This window comes from Anomaloglossus baeobatrachus, chromosome 7 (genome assembly GCF_048569485.1).
Source record: "Anomaloglossus baeobatrachus isolate aAnoBae1 chromosome 7, aAnoBae1.hap1, whole genome shotgun sequence".
Taxonomy (NCBI): domain Eukaryota; kingdom Metazoa; phylum Chordata; class Amphibia; order Anura; family Aromobatidae; genus Anomaloglossus; species Anomaloglossus baeobatrachus.
In genome coordinates this window covers 113,728,286-113,755,694 of record NC_134359.1, presented here as the reverse complement: position 1 = coordinate 113,755,694, position 27,409 = coordinate 113,728,286, and positions in this window count along the sequence as shown.

Below are 27,409 nucleotides of genomic sequence, written 5' to 3'. Positions count from 1 at the left end.
GCGTCATGTCAAGGCTCGTCTACAGTTTGCTCATGATCACTTGGAGGACTCTGAGACAGACTGGTTCAAGGTTCTCTGGTCTGATGAGACCAAGATCGAGATCTTTGGTGCCAACCACACACGTGACATTTGGAGACTGGATGGCACTGCATACGACCCCAAGAATACCATCCCTACAATCAAGCATGGTGGTGGCAACATCATGCTGTGGGGCTGTTTCTCAGCCAAGGGGCCTGGCCATCTGGTCCGCATCCATGGGAAGATGGATAGCACGGCCTACCTGGAGATTTTGGCCAAGAACCTCCGCTCCTCCATCAAGGATCTTAAGATGGGTCGTCATTTCGTCTTCCAAAAAGACAACGACCCAAAGCACACAGCCAAGAAAACCAAGGCCTGGTTCAAGAGGGAAAAAATCAAGGTGTTGCAGTGGCCTAGTCAGTCTCCTGACCTTAACCCAATTGAAAACTTGTGGAAGGAGCTCAAGATTAAAGTCCACATGAGACACCCAAAGAACCTAGATAACTTGGAGAAGATCTGCATGGAGGAGTGGGCCAAGATAACTCCAGAGACCTGTGCCGGCCTGATCAGGTCTTATGAAAGATGAATATTAGCTGTAATTGCAAACAAGGGTTATTCCACAAAATATTAAACCTAGGGGTTGAATAATAATTGACCCACACTTTTATGTTGAAAATTTATTAAAATTTAACTGAGCAACATAACTTGTTGGTTTGTAAGATTTATGCATCTGTTAATAAATCCTGCTCTTGTTTGAAGTTTGCAGGCTCTAACTTATTTGCATCTTATCAATCCTGCTAAATCTGCAGGGGGTTGAATACTACTTGTTGGCACTGTATATATATATATATATATATATATATATAATGTTTTGATCTCCCGTTATGACATTTGTTACTGTGTTGTTGTGGTGGCCGAAAAATTGCAACTCTGGCGATTTGATTTTTTTCATGGGGCTGTGCGAGGATTTTTTGCACCTTGAGCGGATGTTTTTGCAGCTATCATTTTGGGTGGACGCAATGTTTTGATCACCTCTTATTGCAATGTTGCGGCAGCAAACACATAATTCTGACGTTTTGATGTTGTTTCTCATTACACTCTTTACCGATCGGATTCATTTACTTCATATTTTGATAGATCAGACTTTTACAAACTCATATATTACCATATATATGTATTTTACTTTCTTTTTTTAAAAAAAAAAAAATTTCTTCATTTTTATAAAAGTGGTTGATTTTAACATATTTTTTTCATAACTGTTTTAAAAATGTATACTTTTTTCTGTATTTAATTGACCCCTTAGGGAACTTAAACTTGCAATGGTCTGATCACTTGTTCTAAATACAGCAATGCCACAATATTGCACTGTACAGAAGAAGGCTACATTCCCATGACCATTCCGTTTTTTCGGTCTGCAAAAAACTGTCCTGTTTTCCCATGGATGCATCCGTGTGACATTTGTATGACAACAGCATCCGTCCCGTTCCATTTAGTATATGGTCCGTGTGACATCCATGTGACTTCTGTCTTATTTTGCGGACTGCAAAAAATGGAAGGAGAGTTTCATACAGTCCAGGGTATCTGACCAGATGCTGGTCCCCATATAAAATCAATGGGAACAGAATCTGGCGCAAAGGGGTAGGAGCAAGCGCTACATACTCACCAATCACCGGGGCGGCTGTCACACTGCTCCCGTGGCAGCTTTGTTCTTCCCAAGACGGCCGCTAATTAGGCTCATACATATTCACTCCTCCCCCATCTGTGATTAGTTACAGTCAGACGCGCCCCCATGCTGAGTGACAGGTGTCAGATTGCAACCAATCACAGTCGCCGGTGGGCGGGTCTATATCGTACAGTACAATAAATAAATAGTTTAAAAAAAATGGCGTGCGGTTCCTCCCAATTCTGATATCAGCCATGAGAAAACCTCACAGCTGCTGGCTGGTATTCTCAGGTTGGGGAGACCCACATTATTGGGAGTCCCCCAGCCTAAAAATATCAGTCAGCAGCTGGCCGGAATTGCCACATCCATTAGATGTCACAGTGCCGGGACTTTACCCGTCTCATCCCGTTACTCTACTGTGGTGGCAAATGGGGCAATATATGGGGTTGATACCAGCTGTGTAATGTCACCTGGCATCAAGTGGTGGTGATGTCACGGCATCTATCAGATACCCAATATTACTAACCCAGTCAGTAATAAAAAAAGAATAGACAACAAACAAATTTTTATTTGAAAAAACACTCCCCAAAACATTCCCTCTTTCACCAATTTATTGGAAAGAAAAAACAAATCCGGGTTCGGCGTAATTCAATAAGGGGGTCCCATGATAATCCATACTCACTGTCCCAGTCAATGAAGAACAAAATGTTCCCCATTGGCTGGGAGAGCAGTGCAGTAAGCTGAGCTAACATCAATAGGTCAGCCCAGGTCACTGCAGGGCATAACGAGTGCCAACGTCATGAGGTTAGCTAAGTACATTACCTGCGGTGAAGTCTGCTGCACTCCTGAAGTCAGCGCTCACCACTGACTTCCATTATCCGCCGCGTTCACAAGCGAAGTATCGCAAGCGGCTTGTGACGTCACCGCTAGTCACAGTCTCGGGCCGCCTGCGAGACTTGTGAGAACGTGGCGGGCATGGAAGTCAATGACGAGCGCTGACATCAGGAGTGCAGCGTACTTCATCATGCAGGTAATGAACTTTGCTAACCTCCTAATGTTGGCGCTCACCTTCCTTGCAGCTGCTGACACGCTACAGTGCAGGCAGATGCTGACACACTGCAGTGTGGGCAGATGCAGGCATACCAGTCCTACACAAAAGACATTGAAAAGATGGTCCTGTCAGTAGGTCCGCAATAAAACAGGAACTGAACAGGACAGACGGGACAGGCGATTGAATGAGCCCAAAATCACAGTTTCCTATGAACATCGACCACAGCCTGGTTTTCACAGTGGTACTGTGATGACAGACACAGGAGTCATCAGCTGATCCCTACCTGCCATGACAATGTGGCGCCCCTGACCTGGTCAGGCACCACTGAGTACTGCACCCATGCTGGGGACAGTACAATACAGGTAATCCAGAAGGCTGACCGAGGTGTGACTACACAGGCGCATAGTGACCAGGTCTCACACATGTACCTATGAGAGGACCCCTGGGGATCCCAGGAGGGGGAAAAGCCTTCACCTCCACTGGAATAGTGGAGGGGGCCAAAAGCCTCCATCTCCTCTCAAGGGGTGTGGTAAGAGAGCCTGGTTGCTAGGTGGCGTAGGCAGGCACAAAAGGGAAAAGAGAAGGAGGAGTAAACAGTCTGCAGCAGAGTGTGGAGGAGTGAAGAGCAGGAAAGTGAGGCTCTGACAGGAGCAGCAGTGAAGGTCCCAGATGTGAGCCGGTTCAGAGCAGAGTCCAGGGAGCTCCGAGGAGAGCTGACCCCTTCCCCTGGGCTGCTGTAGTCTGACAGCGTCCGCGCAGTGGCTACCGACGGGGGAGAACGGTCACCTAGGAGTGCTACCCGAAACCCATCTCCAGCTAGAGAGAGAGCACAGAGTGGGAAGTAAGGAGACTGCTAGGGAGAACCAGGCCCAAACGGGCGGCAGATCCCGGAGCGGGGATAGATCCACCTTTCCTTGCTAAACCTGCCGGTGTGGGGCCCTCAAAGCCCACACCACAACACCTAAAAGCCGCAGCCACGTAGCCACAGTTAGGGCCCACAGTTCACAGGAGGCAAGAAGCTGGAGTGATCTGGCCCAGGCAACAAGCACACGGCAAACGAAGGGGAGAGAGGCTTCAGCAACTTCCCTGGGTGACCCCCATAGGGACTAAAAGTCGGGGTCACCCCAAACCACCAAGGGCTAAGGAAGGCGAGTTGGTAGTCACCATCAGAAGTCAGCCTGAAGGATACCTGGTTCCCGCCTGGTTCATCCCAGCTACGCCCGGGTTACTCACCCTGCCACCTGAAGTGAGTAAAAACCCTGAAAGACATTCTGCCTGTGTGGAGTTATTCTGCGCCTTGTGGTTCTACGCACCTACACAGGGCCCTGGGGCTTGCCTCACTCTCAGGAGGCTATTCCAACTAACTGCACTCACCATCAGCCCCAGGCGTCCCTCAACCTGCAGTGGCGGTCCCTACTGGCCGCAATACTGAGAGTGGCGTCACGACAAGAAGAAGATCTCCTACCTGTGACCAGATCCAGCTGAGTGGAGTCCCTGAAGGTAATGCACCGACACAACACCTGTGGGGCTTCACATCTGGCGTCACGAACAGGATAAGGACTAGACCTGTTCAGACAGGTGACCATGTGCCTGGGCGGTCCGCTTGGAAAATTGGAAGCGCCGCCATATTGCCACCATGAAAAGCGCGCTGAAAAACAACAGCAGCCCGCGCTGGGAGAAGTTACCGCCCACGAAGGGGTGTGGCTACCCAGAGATCCCCTGCAGAGTTCTGACCTCGCTTGTGAAGAGAGCGGAGGCGTTCAGAGACGTCGGGACAGAAAGGGAGCCAGAAGCCTGCTGCTGGGAGAGGAGCTGCTGAAAGAGGCAGAGCGGAAACTGAACAGCTTGTTACTAGAGGCAACGACGAGTCCACTGCTGGGAAATCGTACAGAAGAGGGCGCAGAAGAAATGGCGTCTGACCGCAGAAACCCAGAACCGGGCTCCGCTGCCTGGTGGTATCGGGAGCTGGCCCAGTTGTGCGACCGACTGGAGACCCGGGTCGTGGAGCAGATCAGAGAAGAACGCATGGAACTTCTGGAGATGGCTGCCGCGGTTCAGGCCTATGAGGGGAGAGCCGCGCGCCGAGTGCCAGATCGGGCGGTGACGACTCAGACCCCGATGCTGCCACCGATGGGTGAGTCCAGTGATACCCCTGCCAGCGCGAGTGCCCCGACCCCTGCTGCCACGTCCGCGGTCCCTGAAGAGGCGTCCGGCGCGGCGACGCTGAAGCAGGCCGCAGCCACGCCAGGTGCGGCCCGCCAAGCCCAGGCCGCCGCAGCGATGCCCTGCTCGGCCCACCAAGACCCGGTCCCTGCAGCGATGCCCTGCCCGGCCCGCAAAGAACCGGCTGCCACCGCGACCCTCATCCACGCCGCAGGTGTGACGCTGACCCAGGCCGCCGCCTTGCTAGGCCCGGCCCGCCGAGACCCCACCGCAGCAGCAACGCTCGTCCGCGCCGCAAGTGAGGTGCTGAACCAGGCCGCAGCCCCGCCAGGTGCGGCCCGCCAAGCTCCGATCGCTGCAGCGACACCCAGCCCAGCCTGCACCGATCCCATCGCGACAGCGACGCCGATCCAGGCCGCCGCCATGCAGGGCGCGGCCCGCCAAGACCAGGCCGCCGCCATGTCAGGCGCGGCCCGCCAAGATAAGATGGCATCACCATTTACCCCGGCCTGCAAGGCCAGAGCAGACACCGCTCCCCAGTCCAAAGAGGTCCCTGCTGGAAAGCCCACGCTGGGGGAGGACCCCGCATACTGGCAGCTGAAGGCTGACATGGAGGCCAAGTTTCCACAATGGTTGGTGGACCAGTACATACTCCCTCCGCATACCCCCAAGACGACTCCTGCAGCAATCATGCCAAAGAGATCCCTGCCTGGGCCTGCTGAAGAAAGTCCATCCCCAGCACTGCCACCAAAGGAGTGCTCAGAAGAACTAAGGGGGAGGGGAGGCCAGGAAGCTGAGGAGCTGACTCAGGAGCCACCAGCAGTGGATCCATGCCCAGAGCCGGAGATGTTGCCATATTCTCGCTGGGATGAAGAGGAAGATTTATCCAGCAACCTCACCTGGGAGCCTGCCAGCAGTGAAGCAGCCACCCAGCAGAATCAAGCCCGCAAGACACGGCGCCGTAGCAGAAACCAGTTGTCACCTGCTCCGCCATCCCCAGAGCAGAGAGAAGTCACGGCCCGAGACCTAGAAGAAAAACGGTTCCTGAGAAGAGCCAAAGCACAGGTCAGAGGACCCCTTTGTAGAGGAATAGTGGAAGACTTTAGCCTGAAGTCAGGATACGGGTTCATCGTTGCACCTGGTATCAAAGAAGGCATTTTTGTCAATAGGAGAGACGTCAGAGCTAATTTGCCCAGAGGACATCCTGGAAGGAACCTGCGTACAGGAGACTCCGTACAATTTACAATGCATCAAGGAGAAAGAGGGTGGTATGCGCTAGATGTAGCACCATGTCCTAAAGAAGAAGAAAGGAAAGACAGCGATAAAGAAAGAAAAGACAAAGGACCTACTGACGAGACTACCACAGATGAAGAAAGAGATCGAGAAACCAACAGGTGCCGCAGCCCTACAGGCCCAAGCCCTGGTGAGGAGGAATCCACATAAAGTACAGAAAGAAGCCCAGTTTGACAAGTTTGAAGTTTTGCAACGTTTACAAGTTTAAGAATGTGCCCACATAAACTGATGTGAGAAATAAACCTTAAGGCTATGAACTGGCTATAGCCACAAACTCTCGCAGTGTAAATAGTTACACCAGAGGGCACCACCACCACCAGAGTCAGCCTGTTTAGGGGCTTGGCTCGTCTGCAACCAGGGGGCACGTCCGTATATAGGGCCTTGGCTTACCTGCAACCAGAGAGCATGCCTGTTGATGGGGCCTGGCTCTCCACCACAAAGAGGGTACCTGGTCAGCACCAACTGTGGAGGCCGCCTCTACATCCTGCCAGAAGAGGCTGAAGGCGCGGATCCACCAGGCCAGGTATTCACTGAAGACCACCAGCCCATGGAAGCCGCCTCTACATCCTGCCAGAAGTGGCTGAAGGCGCGGCCAACGTGAGAGGGTTTTGGGTGGGTTAACGGACTTGTGGGTGGAGGGTGGTGATGTATGGTACCTGGTGCTTTAAAAATGTTTTACATGTTTTAATGTTTTATGCATTTTAAAATGTTGTCTTGCAGCCCGAGGACGTGCTGGTGATAACTAAGGGGGAATGTGGCGCCCCTGACCTGGTCAGGCACCACTGAGTACTGCACCCATGCTGGGGACAGTACAATACAGGTAATCCAGAAGGCTGACCGAGGTGTGACTACACAGGCGCATAGTGACCAGGTCTCACACATGTACCTATGAGAGGACCCCTGGGGATCCCAGGAGGGGGAAAAGCCTTCACCTCCACTGGAATAGTGGAGGGGGCCAAAAGCCTCCATCTCCTCTCAAGGGGTGTGGTAAGAGAGCCTGGTTGCTAGGTGGCGTAGGCAGGCAAAAAAGGGAAAAGAGAAGGAGGAGTAAACAGTCTGCAGCAGAGTGTGGAGGAGTGAGGAGCAGGAAAGTGAGGCTCTGACAGGAGCAGCAGTGAAGGTCCCAGATGTGAGCCGGTTCAGAGCAGAGTCCAGGGAGCTCCGAGGAGAGCTGACCCCTTCCCCTGGGCTGCTGTAGTCTGACAGCGTCCGCGCAGTGGCTACCGACGGGGGAGAACGGTCACCTAGGAGTGCTACCCGAAACCCATCTCCAGCTAGAGAGAGAGCACAGAGTGGGAAGTAAGGAGACTGCTAGGGAGAACCAGGCCCAAACGGGCGGCAGATCCCGGAGCGGGGATAGATCCACCTTTCCTTGCTAAACCTGCCGGTGTGGGGCCCTCAAAGCCCACACCACAACACCTAAAAGCCGCAGCCACGTAGCCACAGTTAGGGCCCACAGTTCACAGGAGGCAAGAAGCTGGAGTGATCTGGCCCAGGCAACAAGCACACGGCAAACGAAGGGGAGAGAGGCTTCAGCAACTTCCCTGGGTGACCCCCATAGGGACTAAAAGTCGGGGTCACCCCAAACCACCAAGGGCTAAGGAAGGCGAGTTGGTAGTCACCATCAGAAGTCAGCCTGAAGGATACCTGGTTCCCGCCTGGTTCATCCCAGCTACGCCCGGGTTACTCACCCTGCCACCTGAAGTGAGTAAAAACCCTGAAAGACATTCTGCCTGTGTGGAGTTATTCTGCGCCTTGTGGTTCTACGCACCTACACAGGGCCCTGGGGCTTGCCTCACTCTCAGGAGGCTATTCCAACTAACTGCACTCACCATCAGCCCCAGGCGTCCCTCAACCTGCAGTGGCGGTCCCTACTGGCCGCAATACTGAGAGTGGCGTCACGACAAGAAGAAGATCTCCTACCTGTGACCAGATCCAGCTGAGTGGAGTCCCTGAAGGTAATGCACCGACACAACACCTGTGGGGCTTCACAACAACACATTGTGGACACGCTGATAAGAAGTCAGAACAGAGATTGTCAGCAGTATTTAACAGCCGTGGGTGAAAAACCAATCCACCCACACCTGTTAGAAGTGGATGAAGGATGAATAATTCAAGTCTCCCAGTCCCTAAATACGCTGACGTCCCGATGGTTCCTAGCTCCAATTGTTATGCACTCTCCTCTCCCCAAGCCCAGCAGGGACACCAATGCTGTTACCTTCTTATCCACCTGCTTGTCCTTGCAGGCATATGCTTATCGCATGGCCCTCTACTCTAGCGCATGGCCATCCATGAGTGTCTTGATCCCCTGTCCCCATGCATGGCCATCCTGATGCTGTGTGGTCCTCTGCTCACTTGCATGGCTACCCACGTGTTATGCTGACCCTGGTTCTACTCCATGGCTTCCCATGTGGGTTTCTTCCCCCAACTCCTGCTGAGGTCCCTAGGCTACAGGCCCTGCACATGCTGCACTGGATTTCCGACTCTTCAACCTAAGGTGCATGCTGCCTGCCTGTCCCTTTAAATGGAAGCACGCTCATTTTCCAATGGCGTCTCCAGCCTATTGATGGGAGGCACCAGGTATTTAAAGTTCCGTCCTCAGTTGGGAGGGGCCTGAGCAAATCACTAAGTTCCTAGCCTAGTCCTGTTGTGCTGGTTGGGTCAGACTGTTGCTCTGGTCAGCCTGTATCCAGCAACAGTCCTACCTGTAACCAGTTACCTGTGATCCTGGACCTGTCTAACCTCTACCTTACCTATCCATGTCTCTGTGTGCTGCCTTAGGTTCGATGCCTGTAGCTAAAGTCTGGTACCCGTACCTGTTCCCATTCCTGTCTGGTTCCTGTGTCTGTCTTATCTGACTTTTAGTACCCATCCAGTCCGTGGCTCCACTCTTGTCCTGCTGTTACCCTGCGCCGCTCAGCTACCACTGCCCCAACATAGTCCTGGGAGTGGCAGTATATGTCATGGGAATGTCATTGTGGTGGCCGTTGCCTGGTTCTGTGCCCTGGGCCCTTTTTGTAATGGGGTGTATTTACAGGGGATTTAGGTTAGTGTTCATATGTGACGCCACTTGCAGTGTTGCTGGTGGTAATTGCAGCCTGGATGGTATGCCCTCCGCAAGCAGGGCTGGGCCCCAGAGGATGGGTGATGTGATGGGTGTCGGAAGAAGGTAGTGTGACGACATGGACTCTCAAGGGTTAAAGTTTCTTAAAATTCAGCCAGACAGGATGATAGATTGTTTATAGACGGGGGATAAGTCCCTCATTGTTTTTACAAGACTCTTCTTGACTCATGTAATTGTGTTGGCCACTGAAAGCCAGATGTATTGTTTCTCAGACTTTTCCAGTAATCATTGTATTGTAGTTGTGTATTGCTAATGTGATTACCTTAGTAGCCATTGTCTAGTCGGTGACTCCCAGACTACATGTATACCCTCAGTCTTTCTGTGGACATCATTTGGATGAACATTGTCCATGCAGCTTGAGATTCATCCAATGGGAGAGGCGATCTTGTCCAACCAATCGATGAGGACGCAGTGTATCCAAATGGAAGGCTGTGGCTGTAAAAGGGATTTCTTTAAGCCACCAGGTGGTTGTTGATGGATGCTGATGGATCCAGTCTAAGCTCTTTGGAGCTGACTAGAGGATCAGGATATTTTATGGCTTCAATCTAGGGACTCCGGTTCCGGTTGGAGACCATATCCACAGCCTAGGGATTTCGACCCCGGCTGCCAGGATTAGATCATCATACCAGGACTACCTAAGGAGGACACTCAGGTTGGGACAATCCGGTCACCTGGCTACAGACTTTGCAGACCTCACACAGCTTCCTAAATCTGGCATTATTCCTTTCTCGGTGGGTGCCCGCCAAAAGCGGGGTGCTGCTGGATTGGAGTAAATAGCCCTGGAACCTCTGAGGCATGGACATTCTAAATCCCTGGTGAGCCAGCGGAAGGGTGCAGACTCTGTTGCCTGTTACATTTGTGTGTTTTGCTGGTTATGTGTTATGTGCCGTTAATTGTTTGGGGATCCAATAAAGTCTAATTGTTGTGATTCCCTCACCCTGTGTTGTCTGAGTAGTGTTACGCCCACGGTTAAGGAGGCCGGCGTTCAGTTGAGATGAGCCCTGAGCCACGCTGTCTTTCTAAAGGCGGCGGGTTTTAGTGGACGAGAGCACCCACTGAGCCCCGTGTCTCCACAGGTAGTCCACACAGAGGTATAGTGCAACTGGTTTTTACTCACAGCTGGTTGATGGTAACAGGTTACCCGAGGCCGGCTGGTTTCACCTCTAGGTCCCCTTCGTCCCAGTACCAGTTTAGTACTCTGGTACCTTCTTCCCCTGGACCTGTCTCTGGTAAATGGGTTCCCGTGGCGTAGAGCAACTCGGGGTCCCCGTCTGGTGGTTTGTCCACTTCTGTCCGCCTGACGGTAGCATGAACCCTGTAGGGTTGGAGTCTCTGGTCCTGTCCCCGGTTCTCCCTTTGCTACTGAGTCTTCGGATTCTTAGGGTCAGTGAGGTCCTTGATGGTCCCCTCGCTGTGCAGGTGTTAACAGGTCAGCTTGAAGTTCATTCCTGTCCTAGGGTCCTGTACCCCGTTGGTGCGTAGTTCCAGGAATACTCTACTGTACTCCACCGGCATCTACTCTCCTGGGTACCAGGTTACCATTAACCTGAGTCAGCACGTCCCTTCACGTCCACCTTCACTCTCTTACTCCTTAGACTCACTACTCTCCACATCCTACCCCTCTCACCTGGTCAACTAGTGGACTGGTTTGGCTCCACTTCTAGGCAGCCATCCATTGGTCCGACCCTAGCTATGTACCATTGTATGGGGGATTGTTGGGGAAAACTGGGATTACCTGAGTTTTCGGTGTTACCGGCACTGCTCTCCCAGGTTCCTAGGGTGTAAGCCCTGCATCCTTGTGGGGATGCAGAACCTTGTAGCACCCTGATGGCTTCAGGGGCGCTACATGAACTTGTATACTTACACTGTCTCCAGCACTGCTGTCATATTTACTTCCGGGAACGTAGTTAGTGCAGTGAATATTCACGAGGCAAAATGAGCGGGACCCGGAAGCAACAGCAGCACCAGAGACAGCAGCGGCTGAGACAGGTAAAGTATAAAAATCCATTTAATTTCAGTGAATGGGTGTCATCTGGAACTTGACAGACAGATGTCACACGGATAACATCAATGTGCGGTCCGTGTCACATCCGTGCTACTGGCCAAAAATGGACATGTCGTTGTGTGGTGCACACAGACATGCATGTGCTCCACATGGACACACTGCGTCAAAACATGGACGAGTGAGCAAACCCATTGGGTCTACATATGTCTGTGTCTCTGGTACGTGTGGAAATGGACACCACCTGTACCGAAAACATGGACATGTGAAGGAGGCCAAAGGCAGGGAGACGATTTTTGACCTGCATAGCACAACATAAGTCTGTAAGAGGTTAAGCATTAATTTCGTTTGTGTATTCCTAAAAACAGAACCGACAAATGGAAAAACCAAATGCAAATGTAACCTTATTGTATTTACCATATTGTGATATGTGAAGAACCCTTAGGCTGGGTTCACAAGACCGTATATTCTCCATCCGAGAAAAATTCCAGTCCAATTCTGCAATCAGACTCTGATCAAAGTTTGCTCAGAGTGGGATCCGTTTTTTTCATGGATGTGGAGAGGGAAAAAAAAGTTTAATCGGTGAAATTTGGATTGCATTTGGAGGTCATTCGAGTGTGATCCGATCTTTTTCAGACCCAATAAATTTGAATGGCCAAGTGCCATCTGACTCTCGGAAGCGAATCGTTCTTGCTGCAATTTTTTTCCTCCTACTAGTCTGTCTGAGGAAAAAAACGGAATAATATTGTCCTGAGTGTGATGTGATTTTTTAACGATTAGCACTAAGACTGAAAATACATCCGTCTGCACGAGCCCCTACTATAATGATATATCACTAGCTATAACAGCTGTCCTCATGCTGATCTCTAGCAGCGTCCTGAGGGCACTACTGTCATTGGGAAGTGTCGGTGATACTCTAGAAATCCTGCATTGTCCTGGGAAGGCAATTATTAAAATGTGTTTTACCTGAAGATGCTAACGTTGGGGATGTGGCGTACTGTATATACACGTATATGATACTGGTAAGAACAGAGATGTCTCGAATAACTAAGACCCATGGGAAATGTGTTGTACTTAGTTTCAGCTCTGCAAACACCGGCTCATATTTCTGCTGCCAGGAACATCATCATGCCTACCATTGGGAGGGACTCGCTGCACACAAGGAATGGTTATTTTGTTAACTCCTTGGTCAGTATATGGAGTATAGTATCCACTAAAACATGATTTTCTCTATGAAGTTTTACTATTTTTTTTGTAATGGAGTTTTGCCATATTAATCTCTGACAACCCACCATTAGGAGAACAGAGGTCCTCAGGTGATGAAACCCACTGACGTAGGAGGAGAATAGAAAGATGTGCATAGCTTTCTCCATATAGCTTTACACGAGTTATGGAAACACATCAGCAATCATACAATGTTAGAACACTTGTAACGTCCTGGAGATGGATTCACGGGACCGTGCACCGGACTTCCCTGGAGAGGCAGCCAAGAGCTAACCCCTATACAGGGACTGTCTGGTCACCCCACCAGAGGGCCTAAATGCACGGCAGCCGGAACACAGGGAGTACGAGGTACGGGTCCTTCAAAGATTGGCACGGGAGATGAGTAAGAGTCTCATGGTAACTGGAGGCAGGCCAACTAGCGGGAACCAGGTGCAGGTGCCGAGTAGTCCCAGCCAACGGGATCCGGATCCAGCGGGAAGTACAGGCTGCAGTATCCAGGTGAAGTCCAGGTGACGGGTTTCAAGCTGACGGGAGATGGCGGAATCCTCAGTAAACAGTTACCGGGACACTTCCTGGGAGATCGGCACTCAGGGACCAGGTCAGGACGGCAGACGGGCTCTGCGGAAGACACAGGGTTAATTGGGGTGCAAGGCACAGGAAGACCTGAACATCTAGCTCAGAGAACATGTTGATCAGGTATCGCCCACCAGAAAAGGGAAGTCTTATATACCCTGTACCTGTATCATGTCATATCCTGTTCCCGGGATGCTGGTCCTTTAAGACAAGGTGAGTGAGCGCGCACGCGCCCTAATGCGCATGTGCGAGGCCTGGGTGCCGGAGGCCAGTACAGGACGCTGTGATGGAGATGCAGGGGAGCCAGCCAGGGTGTCCTGGGTCGTAGGGAGACGCCGGGACCGGTGAGCGGGAGGCACGGAGGATGCAGAGGAGGGGAAGTGAGAAGAGGAGCCGCGGGCAGGAGAACCGGGGGCTGGAACGGTGAGTGGCAGGCGGCACCGTGGACCGGGAAGCGTGACAATACTCAACTATTTCCATAAATGTCGTAGACCAAAGTGATCAGAGCCATAAACATCTTTCAATTCATTCTTAGCTTAGATGTCCAGGAGACTATCAGAACAGACAATTAACTTCCAGGGTGCCCCACATTCTCGCTACTTTCTGTTCCTGCACTTATCTAAACTGAGGTCGATAACGGGGTACTTTGGGATTTTGTTATAGGGTCTATAAATGGGGCCTGGAGTTGTTAATGTTTCTACTTTTGGGTCTGTAAAGTGTGGTTTGGGGTCCTTATATATTCAAAAGGTCAGATTTGGGGTCTCAGTCTACACTGTGTGCAGAATTATTAGGCAAATGAGTATTTTGATCACATGATAATTGTTATACATGTTGTCCTACTCCTAGCTGTATAGGCTTGGGAGCCAACTACAAATTAAGTAAATCAGGTGATGTGCATCTCTGTAATGAGGAAGGGTGTGGTGTAATGACATCAACACCCTATATAAGGTGTGCTTAATTATTAGGTAACTTCCTTTCCTTTGGCAAAATCGGTCAGAAGAGAGATTTGACAAGCTCTGAAAAGTCCAAAATTGTGAGATGTCTTGCAGAGGGATGTAAACTTTTGAAGCGTGATCACCGAACAATCAAGCGTTTCATATCAAATAGCCAACAGGGTCACAAGAAGCGTGTTGGGCAAAAAAGGCGCACAATAACTGCCCATGAATTGAGGAAAATCAAGCGTGAAGCTACCAAGGTCTCATTTGCCACCAGTTTGGCCATATTTCAGAGCTGCAACGTTACTGGAGTATCACAAAGCAGAAAGTGTGCCATACTCAGGGACATGGCCAAGGTAAGTAAGGCTGAAAAACGACCACCTTTGAACAAGAAACATAAGATAAAACATCAAGACAGGGCCAAGAAATATCTTAAGACTGATTTTTCAAAGGTTTTATGGACTGTTGAAATGAGAGTGACTCTTGATGGGCCAGATGGATGGGCCAGAGGCTGGATCAGTAAAGGGCAGAGAGTTCCACTCCGACTCAGACGCCAGGAAGGTGGAGGTGGGGTACTGGTATGGGCTGGTATCATCAAAGATGAACTTGTGGGACCTTTTTGGGTTAAGGATGGAGTGAAGCTCAACTCCCAGACCTACTGCCAGTTTCTCGAAGACAACTTCTTCAAGCAGTGGTACAGGAAGAAGTCAGTAATTTTTTGGGGTTTTGTTTTTGCACGTCAGAAATGTTTATTTCTAAGTTTTGTGCAGTTATATTGGATTACCTGGTGAAAATAAACAAGTGAGATGGGAATATATTTGGTTTTTATTAAGTTGCCTAATAATTCTGCACAGTAATAGTTACCTGCACAAACAGATATCCTCCTAAGATAGCCAAATCTAAAAAAAAACCACTCCAACTTCCAAAAATATTAAGCTTTGATATTTATGAGTCTTTTGGGTTGATTGGGAACATAGTTGTTGATGAATAATAAAAAAAATCCCCTAAAATACAACTTGCCTAATAATTCTGGCCACAGTGTATTAATATTCAAGATTTATCTTCTCAAAAGTTGGTAAGTATGAAGCAAGTACTAAATCCCATTCAGGAAAAAATGTGGAAAATCAGATTGAACTCACCATTCGTACAACACATCTTTATTCAGAGTACATTAAAACTTCAGGGAGGACTGCATGGCAAGGATGCAGGGCGCACAGACACCAGCAATTTCATGTGCGTGTGAAGCACGCAAAACTGTTATTGTCTGCACGCCCTATGCCCTTGCCATGCAGTCCTGCCTGAAGTTTTAATGTAATCTGAATAAAGATGTGTTTTCTGGATGGTGAGTGCAATCTGATTTTCTACATTTTTTCATAAATGTCATATGACTTTTTTTCTATATGTGTTGCACCACATCCTCTTTTTTTCTACCATTTGTTTGTTTTTCTATGATACTGAATGCTTGGGTGGTGCCAGGGTTTTTTCTTTCTTACTTAAAGGAGTTGTCTGACATTAGCATTGCAAAGTGTGAGCAAAAGTAAGTGTGAGTAGAATTGTTTGTATTTAGTTGTTTAATTACTTAACATTTGTTTAGTGCTATCCCCATTAGAAAATGTGCTCCACTATTGCTAATGCGATCCAGTGTACATCTTGTCTCATGTATGCAGTCCTTGAAAAGCCGTTCGAGGGTGCATACTGTTGTTCGAGATGTGAGCAAGTTGCACATTTGGAAGCCCAGATACTGGATCTAAATGAGCAGCTGGCAACTCTGAGATGCATTAGCAATATGGAAAGGAGTTTGCTGCTCACTGAGCAGCAGCTTGCTGGGTCAGATGTGGGGGAGGATCGTAGTAGGGAGCGGCAGGACGGTGAGGTAGGTAGCTGGGTGACAGTTAGAAAGGGGGGTAAAGGGAAAAGTGCTAGGAAGGCTAGTCCTGAACTGACACACCCCAATAGGTTTGCAAACTTGGCAGATGAGGGGGATGTCATTACAGGGGTAGCATTGCTGCAGCAAGGCATGACCTCTGAACGCCAGAGGAGTGTCTGCTCCAGTAAGGGGGGGAATAGGAGTGCAGGGCAGGCAAGACAGGTACTGGTAGTGGGGGACTCAATTATTAGGGGGACAGATAGGGCAATCTGTCACAAAGACAGGGATCGCCGAACAGTGTGTTGTCTTCCTGGCGCTCGAGTTCGGCACATCGCTGATCGGGTTGACAGATTACTGGGAGGGGCTGGGGAGGACCCAGCGGTCATTGTACACATTGGCACAAATGACAAAGTTAGAGGTAGGTGGAAGGTCCTTAAAGATGATTTCAGGGAATTAGGTTGTAAGCTTAAAGCATGGACCTCAAAGGTGGTATTTTCGGAAATACTACCTGTGCCACGAGCCACACTAGAGAGGCAAAGGGAGATCAGGGAGGTTAACAGGTGGCTCAGGAATTGGTGTAGGAAAGAGGGTTTTGGGTTCCTGGAGAATTGGGCCAACTTTTCAGTTGGCTACAGATTCTATGCTAGGGATGGGCTGCATCTTAATGGGGAAGGTGCAGCTCTGCTGGGGCAGAAAATGGCTAGAAGGTTGGAGGAGTGTTTAAACTAGGAATGGGGGGCGAGGGTATTCACTTTATAGAAGGGGAATGTAGTGCAGATAGTGACCAGGGCACAAGTAATGAAATTGGGGGTGGTACGGGGGGAAGGGTTAGGACAGTTAATACAGTAAGCAGGAATACAGGTACAGAGTCATACGTAACGTGCATGTACACTAATGCCCGAAGCCTCACAAATAAGGTGGAGGAATTAGAATTAATATTGTTGGAAGAAAATTATGATATAGTGGGGATATCAGAGACATGGCTGGATGAGAGCTATGACTGGGCTGTTAATTTACAGGGTTATAGCCTATTCAGGAATGACCGTACAAATAAGCGAGGGGGAGGTGTGTGTCTATATGTAAAATCATCCTTAAAACCCATCCTGCGTGACAACATATGTGAGGGTACTGAGAATGTAGAGTCCCTATGGGTGGAGATAAGGGGGGGGAGAATGAATAATAAAATACTGATAGGGGTGTGTTATAAGACGCCGAATATTATGGAAGAGGTAGAGAATCTCCTCATAAAGCAAATTGATAAAGCAGCGAGTCTCGGAGAGGTAATTATTATGGGGGACTTTAACTATCCTGATATAAATTGGGGAACAGAAACTTGCAGTTCCAGCAAAGGAAATAGATTTTTGATAACAATGAAAGATAATTACCTTTCACAAATGGTACAGGACCCCACAAGAGGGGGAGCACTACTAGACCTTGTACTAACCAATAGGCCAGACCGCATATCAAATATACAAGTTGGGGGTTACTTGGGGAATAGTGATCACAAAATAATAAGTTTTCATGTATTCTTTAGTAAGATGTCTAGTAGAGGGGCTACAAGGACACTAAACTTCAGGAAAGCAAATTTTAAACGGTTGAGAGATGATCTTAGTGCAATAAACTGGGATGATGTACTAAGTAATAAAAGTACACAAAGCAAATGGGAGACTTTTATGAGCATCCTGAATAGGGCTTGTGCAGAAAATATACCCTATGGGAACAAACATGCTAGAAATAGGAGGAAACCCCTATGGCTAAATAGAGCTGTAAGGGAAGCAATAAAAGAAAAACAGAAAGCCTTAAAAGAATTAAAGAGGGTAGGTAGTGATGAGGCATTATATAATTATAGAAAATTAAATAAAATATGTAAAAAGCAAATTAAGTTAGCTAAGTTTGAGACAGAGAGACTCATTGCGAGAGAAAGTAAAAATAATCCTAAAATATTCTTTAACTACATAAACAGTAAAAAACTGAAAAGCGATAGTGTTGGCCCCCTTAAAAATAGTCTTGGTGAAATGGTGGAAGGGGATGAGGGTAAAGCCAACCTGCTGAATGACTTTTTTTCTACGGTTTTTATACAAGAAAATGCCATGGCAGATGACATGACCAGTGATACCATAAATTCACACTTGAATATTACCTGCTTAACCCAGCAGGAAGTACGCCGCCGCCTCGAAATCACTAAGGTTGACAAATCTCCGGGCCCGGATGGCATACACCCCAGAGTACTACAGGAATTGAGTTCTGTGATAGATAGACCATTATTTTTAATCTTCTCAGATTCCTTAATAACAGGGTCGGTACCGCAGGACTGGCGCATAGCAAATGTGGTGCCAATATTCAAAAAGGGGACAAAAACTGAGCCGGGAAATTATAGGCCAGTAAGTTTAACCTCTACGGTTGGTAAAATCCTTGAGGGTTTCTTGAGAGATGCTATATTGGAGTATCTCAAGAAAAATAACCTTATGACAGAGTATCAACATGGGTTTATGAGGGATCGATCCTGTCAAACTAATTTGATCAGCTTCTATGAAGAGGTAAGTTCAAGTCTGGACCAGGGAAATGCAGTGGATGTTGTGTATATGGACTTTTCAAAAGCTTTTGATACGGTGCCACACAAAAGGTTGGTACATAAAATGAGAATAATGGGGATAGGGGAAAATATGTGTAACTGGGTTAAAAACTGGCTAAGTGATAGGAAACAAAGGGTGGTTATTAATGGTACGTACTCGGACTGGGTCTCAGTTCATAGTGGGGTACCACAGGGGTCAGTATTGGGCCCACTTCTTTTCAACATATTTATAAATGACCTTGTTGGGGGCATGCGGAGTAGAATTTCAATATTTGCAGATGATACTAAACTCTGCAGGGTAATCAATACAGAGGAGGATAATTTTATATTACAGGGAGATTTATGTAAATTGGAGGATTGGGCTGAGAAGTGGCAATTGAAGTTTAATGTAGATAAATGTAAGGTCATGCACTTGGGTAGAGGAAATAACATTTATGATTATGTACTTAATCGTAGAACACTGGGTAAAACAGACACAGAAAAAGACTTGGGTGTATTGGTGGATGGTAAACTGTGTACAATTCTGGTCACCGATATATAAGAAGGACATAGCTGAACTGGAGAGGGTGCAGAGAAGAGCCACCAAGATTATTAGAGGAATGGGTGGGCTGCAATACCAAGACAGGTTATTAAACTTGGGGTTATTTAGTTTGGAAAAACGAAGGCTTAGGGGGGATCTAATCACAATGTATAAATATATGAGGGGACAGTACAGAGACCTTTCCAAAGATCTTTTTACACCAAGGCCTGCGACTGGAACACGGGGGCATCCACTACGTCTTGAGGAAAGAAGGTTTAATCATAATCACAGACGAGGATTCTTTACTGTACGAGCAGTGAGACTATGGAACTCTCTGCCACATGATGTTGTAATGAGTGATTCACTACTAACATTTAAGCAGAGCCTGGACGCCTTTCTTGAAAAATGTAATATTACCAGTTATGTATATTAGATTTTATGACAGGGTATTGATCCAGGGAACTAGTCTGATTGCCGGATGTGGAGTCAGGAAGGAAATTTTTTCCCCATTGGAACTTGTTTGCCACATTGGGGTTTTTTTGCCTTCCTCTGGATCAACATGTTAGCCTACAGGTTGAACTAGATGGACTTAGAGTCTCCCTTCAACCTTAAAAACTATGATACTATGATACTATGATACTATGATACTAGCTTACAAAAACATTTTGAGTTTATCTGTGCTGTATTGTCATATAAAACACCCCTACATTGTTATTTTTTGTTTTCTAACTTTTGTTCCTCTTGAATTATCCCTTTATTCTCTGCAGCTCTTTGTTTACGTTCAGCTCCAGCAAACCCGATAACTTCCTGTGCCAAACCTCACAGTCAGAGCTGGCACCGCTCAGCCTCAGTGTCCAGCCCCACCCCAGTGTCCAGCCTCGCCCCCTGCCCGCCCCCTGCACACACATTCCCTGTCAGTATTCTGCCCCAGCACCTGACCTGTTATCACTCTAGCAATGGAAATAACAGCCCCACATTGGGCTCTGCACCACACACACACACACACACACACATCGGGCTCTGCGCCCCACACCACATCAGGCTCTGCAACCCTCCCTCCGCCCACACACACATACACACACACACACACACTCACACACATGGCGCTCTGTACCGCCCCCCCCCCCCCATCGTTTTGTACCGACCCCTACCCCCATGGGGAACACATGTGGGCTACATTCACATGACCGTTCCGTTTTTGCGGTCCGCAAAAAACGATCCATTTTTTTCACGGATGCATCCGTGTGTCATCCGTGTGCTTTACGTTTTTTTTGCGGACCGCAAAAAACGGAGGCAGCAAGAAAGATAAATAGATGCGAAGATATAGAGATGAATAGATAGATATAGAGACAGAGAGATAGAGGGATGAATGAATGAATGAATAGAGAGATAGATAGATAGATGGATAGATAGATGGATGAGAAAGACATATATAATGTCCTACCCCCCTTCATATTCTAAGCTGGCACCCTTTAGTGACTTTCATGTGGCACTAAAGGGTGCTTAACCTTGTATTTAGCCAAAAAATAAATAATTAAAAAAAAAAAAACACGACGTGGGGTCCCCATATCTTTTGTAGCCAGCTAGAGTAAAGCAGACGGCTGCAGCCTGCAAACCACTGCTGGCAGCTTCACCTTGGCTGGTAATCCAAAACAGAGGGCACCCCACACTGTTATTTTAAATTAAATAAATAAATTAAAACAAAAAAACATGGGGTCCCCCCAAATTGGATCACCAGCCGAGGTAAAGCGGACAGCTGTGGTCTGGTATTCTCCGACTAGGGAGGTCCATTGTTATTGGACACTCCCCAGCCTAAAAATAGCAGGCCGCAGCCGGCCCAGAAGTGGTGCATCCATTAGATGTGCCAATCATGGTGCTTTTCCCCAACTCATCCCATGCCCTGGTGCGTGGCAAATGGGGTAATATATGGGGTTGATGCCAGATGTGTAATGTCACCTGGCATCAAGCCCTGGGGTTAGTGATGTCACGCGTCTATCAGATACCTGACATCACAAACCCAGTCATTAATAAAAAAAATAGACAACACAAAAAGTTTTGTTTGAAAAAACACTCCCCAAAACATTCCCTCTTTCACCAATTTATTGAAAAGAATAATCAAATCCGGGTCCGGCGTAATCCAATAAGGGAGTCACATGACGATCCATACCATAGTCAATGTCCCAGTCAATGAAGAGCAGAATGTTCCCCATTGGCTGGGAGAGTAATGCAGTGACCTGAGCTAACATCAATAGGTCAGCCCAGGTCACTGCAGGGGATGACAAGCGCTGCTGCCAGGAGGTTAGATGAGATCATTACCTGCTGTGACGATCTTCCCTTCACTCCTGTCAGCGCTGTCACTGACTTCTATGCCCGCCGTGTTCTCAGCAGTATAGCCCGTGACGTCACCGCTAGTGATGTGAGAATGCAGCGGGCATAGAAGGCAGTGAAAGCTCTGACAGGAGTGAAGGGAAGATCATCACAGCAGGTAATGATCTCATCTAACCTACTGGCAGCAGCGCTCGTCATCCCCGCGGCTGAGAAGCTGCTGATACTGCAATGAAGGCAGCCGCGGGGCAGGAACGGGATAAAGACTGCACGGGCACTCCTGCTATCCTGAGCAGGGGGCCCGGTACTGGCGGTGACACCGTGGGCGGGGAGAGTATGGGGTGCGAAGGAATGTGTGGGAGGGTGCAGGGAAGGGGGCGGAGACTACACGCACTGTAGCCGCCCAGCAGGGCGGCAACAAGCTGTTCCCAGATTTGCATGTCAACATGGTCCTGCCCATGTTGACATGAAATGACCGGAAGCAGCAAAATCGCAGCAGGAGCGGTCACATGACCACTCTGAGCCGGGGGAGAGGGGCTGACAGCAGGGCAGGTAAGTGCTCACTATCTATTTACCTGCCCCAATGTAGCCCAATAGGGTAATAATAAAAAAAAAGTCAAAATAAGCCAGATAACCCCTTTAAGTACTAAATTCCAAATGTCCCAGCTCATTGAGGATAATATCAGTCAAATGTTATTGGAATATTAAAACTTTATAATCCAGAAAAAAAAATTAAGAGTAATTTAACTCTGGTAATTTTTAAAAAATATTTTCTAGGTCCTTAAACTGCATATTGGTGAATCCGGGTCCTGAAATTCAATATAAATTTTTTAAAATACTTTATACTGAATCAGTTCTCATGAGTAAGTTAGGATCCTTGTATCCCCAATGATCGCTCAGAAGGGTTAGGCTACATATGCACGCTGCGTTTTTTGCCGCATTTTTTGGTGCAGTTTAAGGCCATATGTGCATGTTACGTTTTTTTCTTGCATTTGGTTGCGTTTTAAACTGCACTGTGTCATTGACAAAATGCATGCGTTTTGCTTCCCAGCAAAGTCTATGATAAATCAGAAATTCCTTGCGCACATTGCTTTTTTTAAAGCACCGTTTTGTTTGGCAAATATTTGTCAAAATCGTTGCCTAAAAAAAGCAGCATGTCACTTCTTCATTGCATTTTGTGAACATTTTCCACCCATTGAAATGAATGAAGTGTGTCAAAATGCAACCAAAATGTTTAGCTGTGCATTTGCACTGCCTTTTGGTTGCATTTTGGATCCGTGCTTGTCAACAAAAACACAGGTCACCAACTTTTCTCCATTCTCTCTCTCTCTGCTTCATTTTTTTTAAATCAGATACTTTTTTATTAAAACAGAATACATACAACAGAATAACAAATCGGCATCCAAATTAAATTTATCACATCTATTACCCCTTTAACTCCCCCTCCCGTCCCCTCCCCCACCCCGGCAGCAACACTTCTCCCCGATACTACATCCCATATAGTACACACTTATAATACCCTCCAACTGCAGTATAGCAACCATCCCGTTCACCCCTATGTGCAGGAGGAACAACTAGTAACACAAATAAAACAAAACACACACATCAGAGGTCTCAGACGGCTATCTCCGTCCCATATCAGTTTACTGGTCCATCACTCGTCCTATCCGCATTGCAGCCAAGGAGACCATAGCTTCTCAAACATTTTAACATTCCCCCTTCTTTCATACACTCCCTGTTCAAGCTGAAGAATACATTTCACCCCTTTAATGTACTCTCCCCTGGTCGGGGGGTCTTTTTTAATCCAGGACCTGGCGATTAGCTTTCTTGCCGCATACAGCAGCCTAGCAATGGCAATTTTCATAGTATTTTACACCCCAAGCTCCTCAACATATCCCAATAGGCATAGCACTGGTTCCCTGGGGAGGACACACCCATATGTTCTTCCTATCTTGTGGATAACCTTAGTCCAAAAGGAGACCAGTCTCGGACAAGACCACATCATGTGAAAAATACCTGCGTCAGATCCCTGACACCTTGGACACTCCGAATTCCTTTTCAACCCCATTTTAAACATCAGTAAGGGAGACCTATATACCCGGTGAATCACGTATAGGTGAGACAGTCTGGCTGGTTCGCTCATGGAAAGTTTAGGGACATACTCTAAGATACTCTCCCACACCTCCTCCGTTATCGGCCCAACTTCCTCCTCCCATTTAGATTTAGCTTTAATTGGGTAGTCTAAAAGAAAGGTATGTAATATATCTTTATACGTGCCAGAAATGATCCCTTTAGTGCTTCCTCCGCCCTTACACACATACTCCAGCACCAGGTCAGTCTGTATGGCCACACTTTGTTTAGCCGCTTGGGCTGCAATCGCATGTTTTAATTGACTGTAGTGGAGCCAGCCGGACGCCGGTAACTGAAACTCACTCTGTAACTGTGGGAACGATTTCACAATTCCTCCGTCCAATATCTGATGCATGTATATTACACCCTTGCGTCTCCACTCCTCAATATTCCCCATTTTCTGAATCTCCGGGAGATTACTGTTATCCCAGATAGGTGTAAACTTAGTTAACCGGGTCACCCCTCTCACCCTTTTCAGCCTATCCCAGGTCTTATTTATAAGTGCCATTGTAGGAGATGTTCTACCCAGGAGCCCCAGCGCACCATCCTCTAGTCCCATTACCAATGGACTTTTACCCACTATGTATTCCAGTACTTCTTTAATGCCCCCATCTTTCTCTCGATCAGACCAACCCCTGAGGTGTTGACATTGCGCCGCTATATAATACAATTCCGGATTTGGGATTGCTAGACCCCCCTCATCCTTCGGCCTTTGTAAGGTCTCTAATCGCACCCTAGGCTGCTTTTTACCCCACACCAGGTCCCTAAACAGCGAGTTTATCCCTTTAAATCTTTTCCTTGAAATACAAACAGGGGCATTGTGCAGTATGTATAGGAGTTTAGGCATTACTACCATCTTTAGTAAATTAACCCTTCCAACAACTGACAAATGTAGCTTGTTCCAGGCATCCACCTTGGCTCTCAATTTTTTAAGGAGAGGCCATAAGTTCACCTGTATGTATTTTTCTACTGGCAGAGATATCTGGATACCTAGATATTTAAATTCATCCACATTCTTCAATTTGTTAGCCCCAGTATCCTCATTTGTCCAGGCTACTTCCCCATCCACCTTAAAGAGGCTCGATTTAGACCAATTAATGGTCAGTCCCGAAACTTCTCCAAATTTCTCTATTATCTGCATGGCATGATCCAATGAGGCTGATGGATCCCCCAAGAAAAGTAATAAATCGTCAGCATAAAGAGCTATTTTCTCCTCTAAATGCCCATACTTAAATCCATGGATCTCCTTTGATTTCCTAATGGCCGCCGCCAGAGGCTCTATTGCAATAGCAAATAGGAGCGGCGATAGTGGGCAGCCCTGTCTCGTTCCCCGGTGCAACTCAAACGCTGAGGAGGTCATACCGTTAACTCTAACTTTAGCAGTAGGCCTATTATACAACAGCTGTACCCACTTTACAAACCGTGGGCCAAAACCCATATGCTGCAACACTTTCCACAGATACCCCCACTCAACACTATCGAACGCTTTCTGGGCATCTAGCGAAGCGATCACCCTCCGGCCAGGGTTGTCAGGCGGCAACTGTAGATTAAGGTACAATCTCCTGATATTAGCAGCTGTCGACCTATTGGCCATGAACCCTGATTGGTCCATATGTACAGTTAGGTCCAGAAATATTTGGACAGTGACACAAGTTTTGTTATTTTAGCTGTTTACAAAAACATGTTCAGAAATACAATTATATATATAATATGGGCTGAAAGTGCACACTCCCAGCTGCAATATGAGAGTTTTCACATCCAAATCGGAGAAAGGTTTTAGGAATCATAGCTCTGTAATGCATAGCCTCCTCTTTTTCAAGGGACCAAAAGTAATTGGACAAGGGACTCTAAGGGCTGCAATTAACTCTGAAGGTGTCTCCCTCGTTAACCTGTAATCAATGAAGTAGTTAAAAGGTCTGGGGTTGATTACAGGTGTGTGGTTTTGCATTTGGAAGCTGTTGCTGTGACCAGACAACATGCGGTCTAAGGAACTCTCAGTTGAGGTGAAGCAGAACATCCTGAGGCTGAAAAAAAAGAAAAAATCCATCAGAGAGATAGCAGACATGCTTGGAGTAGCAACATCAACAGTCGGGTACATTCTGAGAAAAAAGGAATTGACTGGTGAGCTTGGGAACTCAAAAAGGCCTGGGCGTCCACGGATGACAACAGTGGTGGATGATCGCCGCATACTTTCTTTGGTGAAGAAGAACCCGTTCACAACATCAACTGAAGTCCAGAACACTCTCAGTGAAGTAGGTGTATCTGTCTCTAAGTCAACAGTAAAGAGAAGACTCCATGAAAGTAAATACAAAGGGTTCACATCTAGATGCAAACCATTCATCAATTCCAAAAATAGACAGGCCAGAGTTAAATTTGCTGAAAAACACCTCATGAAGCCAGCTCAGTTCTGGAAAAGTATTCTATGGACAGATGAGACAAAGATCAACCTGTACCAGAATGATGGGAAGAAAAAAGTTTGCAGAAGAAAGGGAACGGCACATGATCCAAGGCACACCACATCCTCTGTAAAACATGGTGGAGGCAACGTGATGGCATGGGCATGCATGGCTTTCAATGGCACTGGGTCACTTGTGTTTATTGATGACATAACAGCAGACAAGAGTAGCCGGATGAATTCTGAAGTGTATCGGGATATACTTTCAGCCCAGATTCAGCCAAATGCTGCAAAGTTGATCGAACGTTGCTTCATAGTACAGATGGACAATGACCCCAAGCATACAGCCAAAGCTACCCAGGAGTTCATGAGTGCAAAAAAGTGGAACATTCTGCAATGGCCAAGTCAATCACCAGATCTTAACCCAATTGAGCATGCATTTCACTTGCTCAAATCCAGACTTAAGACGGAAAGACCCACAAACAAGCAAGACCTGAAGGCTGCGGCTGTAAAGGCCTTGCAAAGCATTAAGAAGGAGAAAACCCAGCGTTTGGTGATGTCCATGGGTTCCAGACTTAAGGCAGTGATTGCCTCCAAAGGATTCGCAACAAAATATTGAAAATAAAAATATTTTGTTTGGGTTTGGTTTATTTGTCCAATTACTTTTGACCTCCTAAAATGTGGAGTGTTTGTAAAGAAATGTGTACAATTCCTACAATTTCTATCAGATGTTTTTGTTCAAACCTTCAAATTAAACGTTACAATCTGCACTTGAATTCTGTTGTAGAGGTTTCATTTCAAATCCAATGTGGTGGCATGCAGAGCCCAACTCGCGAAAATTGTGTCACTGTCCAAATATTTCTGGACCTAACTGTATTAGGTTAGATATAACTCCAGTCAGCCGGTTTGACAACACCTTAGCCAGAAGCTTCACGTCCGCTGTTAATAACGAGATGGGTCTATATGAGTCTGGAAGCCTCGGACTTTTATCCTCCTTAGGAATTACTACTATTATTGCTTCTCTCATAGATTCAGGCAATATACCTTCCCCCTCCGCCACCTCAAAGACTTTCAATAGTTTGGGTAATAGGATTTCTTCTAACTGTTTATAAATTTCAACTGGTAGCCCGTCTGCTCCCGGTGCCTTGTCATTGCTCATGCCATGCAGAGCGCCCTCCAGTTCATCAATAGTAATAGGTGACTCCAGTTTATCTCTATCCACCACAGACAACACCGGAAGCTCACCTCGCTCAAGAAATGAGTCCACCTCTTCCACCCTCATCTCTCCAATAGAAGAATATAGCGTGCGATAGAAATCTTTAAAGACCCCAAGGATCTCCTCAACCTCAGTGACCTGTGTCCCCTCCACTGTGTCCATACCATGCACAAATGAGCTACACCTTTGAGCTGCAGCTATGACCGATAATAGATGACCAACTTTTTCTCCCTCCTCATAAAAATGCAATTTTTGGAATGCCTGCTTCCTTACCGCCTTCTCCAAAAGCATCTTATTAACCTGTTCATGCGCCTGCCTAAGATTTTGCTTCGCGTCCG